Raw genomic sequence first — 6,390 nt, 5'->3', positions numbered from 1 at the left:
ACACACACACACACACACACCTCCTCCACCCCACCCAAACCTCATTTCTTAAGGGATAAAAGCATGTCACGCCAGTCTAAAAAGCACTCAGTGGAAAAACATGCATAAAGGAAGCATGTACCTCAGTGTGTCTAGGGGCTCTTGGGAATTACTCGTGCTGGGCTGGTCAAATACAAGTGCATTCATCCAACCGCGAGCAACCGAGCGACCGAGCGACCGAGCTCGGCAGAGCTTTAAACTAAATGCCACTCTCCGTAGGCAACTCCACTGGACTACCCAACTGTTCCTGCTCTCATTCTTTAGGTGGCTCAGTAAAAGGGCAGACTGCATTTCTGACAGAAACGGAATTGAACAATATAGATCAACAACCGGCACAAGACAAAAAAAGAAAAAGAAAAGGCCCAACACGCCTTAGCCACGCAGTCATTATTCCCAGTGTCAGTCTGCCCTTAAAGCCGCACGGCGAACTGCAGCTGATCGATCGCCTATGGCCGGCCCCTTCCCGGGAAAAAAATGCCGCTGCGCCACGCTTGTTGACAAAGACGAGTGGCAACCATTAGGGTTCATCAGGAAGCATCACACGGTTTCCAGGGCTTCCTGGGGTGCCCGTCGAGGCTAAGGCTCTCTCCAGGGGAATGTGTACACAGCGCACACACACACACACACACACACACACCGGAGAGCACTGTCACCCTAGTGAGAGAGAGAGAAGTCCTACCATACCCTGTGCAGCCTGAGTACAGACCCAGCATCTCTGTGTGATGAAGGCTTTAGCCCTTGCTGTGTGTGCTGTGTAGTGTTATGCCACAAACGTGCACACAACGGGATTTTATAGGAGAACAGCGAGCTGTGTATTTCCTTGTTGGTGTTGGTTTTCTTCAAATAAATGGAGTTTATCGCTTGGGGTTTACAGCAGTATGGAACCTGCTGTTTTATAGTTATACTTTCACAGCATACCTGGAGGAAAACATCCACCTCATCCTGATTCTCAATGGCGCAACAACAGAATAGCTCTGAACAAAGAACAAATGCTGTTTTTCAAAGAACATCAATAGCTATTTAATTACACATCTACACACTAGAATCTACAAAATACTTTTCCAAAGATCCTGCTTTTGTATAGCAGATTACTTCCCCTATCCTCAGATAAAAGAGGCCAAGGTTGTTTAGCTGATTACTGAAAAGGTCCACATTCATTCTAGACATTCTAGAGTATTTTTTTCCCCTCTACGTTGATGACTAACATACATATTGTCTACAACTGTGCACAGAAGCACAACAAACATCCCACCTGAGTGAGCAAAAGAGGTCCACAGGCCAAGTAAGGGCCTATGAGCAGCGACTCTGGATGAAATTGCTTTTTTATCCTCCACGGAGCCACGGCTGGGGCTGCCGAGGGGGCGTATGGAGGTCCTCATCGCCCATGATTAGGGCCAGGAGAAGGACATTATGGGCCCTGGCTGGACCACAGCCGCCCTCGCAGGCATTCAGCCGGGCCACTTCACCAGATAGGGGTTAGCCTGGCTTAGAGGGAGCCTTTTGTGTGTGTGGCTGCAGGGTTAAAGAAGAGGTCCTTGGGCTGGCTGAGCCTCCTTCATCTACCGCTTTGACAAAAACATGTCATTATATTGAGGGTCTGTATTGTCATTGAAAATCTCAAACGCGCACACACACACACACACACGCACGCACACACACACACACACACACACACACACACACACACACACACACACACACACACACACACACACACACACACACACACACACACACACACACACACACACACACACATACACACACACATACAGACTCATGCACGCCGCGCGCACGACAAGTACATGCAAACTAATACACTGAAAAACAACTACAGATTTTTACATCACTTGGGAGGCTACAGTGGGTGCTGTTCAGTTTAAAAGATGTTGCCTGTTTATGTATTTTATTAAGCTGATCTTCAGCACTGATAAGAGGCAAAGGATATGACAAGCCTCTCTCTCTCTCTTCCCCTTCTCTCTCTCTCTCTCTCTCTCTCTTTCTCTCTCTCTCTCTCTCCATCCCTCCAAGTGCCCAACAAAGGAGTGACCTTGTCACATACCATCACCTGCCGTAGCTTTCTATTTCTCTCTCTCTCTCTCTCTCTCTCTCTCTCTGCCCAGTGTCCAGTGTTGTAAGCTCCAGCCGTGACTGATCACACCCCAGAGTGTGCAGAGACAGAGACAAAGCATGATGGAGCATTTGTCTGATGCAGGATGTGGGCCGTCCAGGTACGGTGAAGAACTGGACTGAGGAAAAACTAGCTCTCAGGCAGCAGAACAAGAGAGACGACTGTGTCTACTGCTACGGCAAAGTTGGAAAGATATTCACCGGCTAAAAGTTCTGTAGGTCACATGCAAAACAGCTCTTTCCAACCGCTGTAAATCAGACATTGAGTTACAACTCATTTACATCAATAAGGGTCATGCTCTCAGCTGGACAGATAAAATGGCCTCTGGCTGTGATCATTTGCAGGGACCTTCTACCAAATGCAAAATGAAGACACACTACAATCTCATTCAAACACACATCACCCAAATCACCTCACACTTTTATGTTTTCCTATTTTTCTACAACCCTTGGTTTGTGGGACACAGACTTTTGCATAATTTTGTGAATTCTTTTTATTTTTGGAAATGTATTAAAAAAAACCTTCATTCTCATGTCACCAAAACCACTCAGCAAATCCATTGTCTCCTGTTGGCTATACTGTCCTTTTAGTCTTTATCATACCTGCCAATTAGGGTTATTAAGATTCTATAACATACATTAGTCGTAAGTGGCAAACAGTCTGTCTGTGACCTACGTGACATTTCCGTGACAAGCCATAAACCGTGACAAGCCAGCAGCACCCTGACCTTGTTTTTATCTCAGTAATGTATCAAAAGCTGATTCACATCTTCCATAAACTTCTCAATTGCATGTTTGTGCGCAGAAAGTGCTCAGAATTAGGCTTCGTTAGATACGCGAAGGAGACAAAAAGTCGTGCTTACCTTTACCATAATTAAAATGGAGCTTAATGGCCTTCCCTTGATTGATATGAAGGTATGTAAACCAAATGGCGAAGGTTAGCAGGACCAGGAGTAGAAGGAGCTTGAACTGCTTCCGTATTTTCTTCACCGGGAAGCGCAGCATCCTCGCAGCATCCTCATTCGCTGTAGAACCGTGAATGGATCGGGGCAGGTGTTCACCTAGACATCGGGAGAGGCAGGTCAGCGCGCAGGCAATTGCTTACACGAAGAGCCCGGAAGTCTGATAGTGCTGGATATCTCAGTTTTACCCAGCAGTAGCTACCACAGTTCTTGTCAGAGACTAAACGGAGGAGCTCTCTGGATAGCCAGCTGCGTGGAATCAGATAGTCGCGCTGTATGCTGTAGTTTCTTATAGCATCGTCTTTATGTTCTCCAGCAAGTGCACTTGTCGATATAAAACTAACAGATGTCCGTCGTTAATGCTCAAAGCCAACTTCCAGATGCCGATCAATGTCAGAGATTGTGGCTGCTGGGTGCCGGATCAAGTCGAGAGGTTCCTTATGCCGCCGCCAGCGTGTGGATGAAGAAAATAGCAGTCCGCCGTTAATCTTGTGAAATCCCCTCTCTCCCTGGCCTCGCTAACACCAAGGCGCTGATTACTGTAACAGCCACTTCAGAGAGAGATCATCCCCGGGGCTTTTACGCCGCGCACATATAATCAGACGTGGAACTTCAAGCAGGATAGTTTGTAAAAGACGAAAAGGACAGTCCACCTCCTTACATCTCAGCACATGAAAAGTTCTGAATTTCTCAGTATATCTTAATCCTAAATTGACAGTAGGCTACGCTATTGCACAGCCTATACAACAGCACTCTGCAGAAATCACTTAGACTATCTGTAGGTTAGTTATTTTCTGGACTGCACAGTCAAGAAGGTGGGTAAGGTTACGCTACGTGGTCAACCTATACTTCTTCAGCGGAGTTAAAAGCTTAAATTCGTCTAATTAACCTGTGAAAATAGACTAGACTATATAAATCACGTACACTCATTTTCAACTAAATTATCACAGGTATTTAAAAATGGTCTGATTGTAAAAAAAAAAAAAAAAAACTATCTAAAAGTAAAATCCTACTTTCTCAAATGCAAATTGTTGATTTAACTTGAACTGGTGAAAAACCACTAACACCACGTTCATATCTTTCAAATGTAGAATTCCAATGGTCAGTTAACTGTCTGTGATCTATAGCTTCAGAATAAGACGTTCTTTTTTACTCACTCCATCCTGTCAGAGGCTATTTCCTTTGACGTCCCTACATTGAAGAATAATGACCCCTTACACCGCGAAACACGAGTTCACTGTTTTCCAGCGTTCAGGTTGCGAGGTGAGAACGCTGTGTATAGGCGCGTAATGAAAACGACTCCAAAGATCTCGTCGAAGTCCATGAGCGCCTTTGAAGCAGCCGGAATTTGAGAGATAATATGTAAATTATGTTAGTCTGAAAGCACTGAAACGGAGCCCCTTCTTCCGTGGAAATGTGCCACCAGATCCCGCGACAATAACAATCAAATGGACCGCTGAATGCTACAGCATTGCTAGCTCTGTGTTAGGTGTCCATCCGTGCGCTCCGCTCAAAATACGGGGTGCCTCCGCACCTGTGTAAAGAATCATCGAATTCGGTGCAAGTGTCTTATGTCCATGGACACATTGTCAAGCTATGCAGACGAATTTCACTCCCCCGGTAAATATCCTCGCTCCAGCCCGGCAACCTGTCCCGCCTGCACTGCTCGCACATCAATTGAGAAGCATCCATGACGCTGCTGAGCAACCGAACTTGGGAGGAGTCGTAACAGGCAGCCCCTCCATCCAACCGCTAGCCGAGCTCCGGCCGCAAGCAGCGCAACAAATCACCATTGGGAGAAGCACGATGACGATGGCATCGATTAGCATGTTGTCGTTCAGTTCACACGCCCCAAAACTAGGAATTTCTCGTCGTGTGTTATATTCTGTGGTCATCTATATTGGCTTTGTAGATTACAGATCACTATTGTTGTTTTTCATAGGAATTACCTGCCTCCATATATGATATGGATAGGAAAGCCTAATGGCTTATTTACCATGACTTCTAAATGGCTGCCACGATGACAGAAATGAACAGTCAAGGTAGACAATGTAGAGCATCATTGACAGGGGTCTCTCCTGGCTGTAAACAGCTAGCCCAAGTGACGATAGGCGTTTGCTAAGTGTTTTGACGTATCCACGCATCCTTACACATCGTTAACAGTTCCACATGATTTGACATTTGAGTTAGGTCTGTTTGCTTCAGCCTGCCCCAATCACCGATCTGTTGATAGATAAAGAAAACAGAGTCCATACATTTGGTTTTACATAATAGTAGTCTCAACAATTTATATTTGCGTGCAAAATTACACTCTCATTGATAGCCATGTTGTCTTGTTTTTGTTTGTTTCGTTTCGTTTTTTATGTATGGGTTTGTGATTTGATAAATAATGTCATATTAGTGACATGATCTCTGTAGACCCTGGGGATTTCATATTGGACCTGTTCTCTGATGGTGCATTCAGCGCCGCCTATTGGCAGATGTCCTAAACCTACCGCCAGAGATCAAATGTAAGCACTGACATTGCCAGTATTTTAAAACAATTTGTTTTCTGTACTGCACGTGTTATAAGCAGTGAATACAGTTGCAGTGAATGAGTAGATGTTTTCAAAACTAATCTTTGAGATGGTGGCCTAATAATAATAAAAAGGTGATGAATCTGAACTCACACCACTAGGTTATCCATGGAGGACTCCTTCGATGACATTTTAAAATTCCTCTGTTTTGGACCAGGATATAGATCATTTTAGACAATTAATATATGGCTTATTATATGGGTTGCTTTCTATTCTACTGGCTACATGATATGATTGCCTATTCCACACACACATTTGCCCAGAAAAACACACTCATCATTTTTGGCAACCTCTCTGGTGTTTGGCCAGGGAGCAGGACACTCATGCGGCCAGGATGCAGGACAGGAGGCAGCTTACATGATTCTGAGAGAGAGAGAGAGAGAGAGAGAGAGAGGACAACACATTCCCGTCACCATATTTATCCTGACTCTGTCCACCTCTTTGCTGTTATTGTGCTAAAGGGCTTAGGTAATACATTTCCATACAGTAACACAGCATTCAGTGAAAGAGTGTGTGGGTCACTGATATTAAAAACAAATGGTTAAGGTAACAGTGATGGAGTTAATTCCACACACAGTTACTAAATGAAACAGCCCTCGCAGTGATGTGTGTGGTGTAACATCAACTGTTTTTTATTCAGGGAGAAATTGACTGAGCATCAAGCTCTTTTGCAGCAGTGCCCT

The sequence above is a fragment of the Sardina pilchardus genome, chromosome 10, assembly GCF_963854185.1.
Source record: "Sardina pilchardus chromosome 10, fSarPil1.1, whole genome shotgun sequence".
In the NCBI taxonomy this organism is placed as follows: Eukaryota; Metazoa; Chordata; class Actinopteri; order Clupeiformes; family Clupeidae; genus Sardina; species Sardina pilchardus.
The sequence above is the reverse complement of the archived record's forward strand: the minus strand, read 5'-3'. Positions refer to the sequence as shown.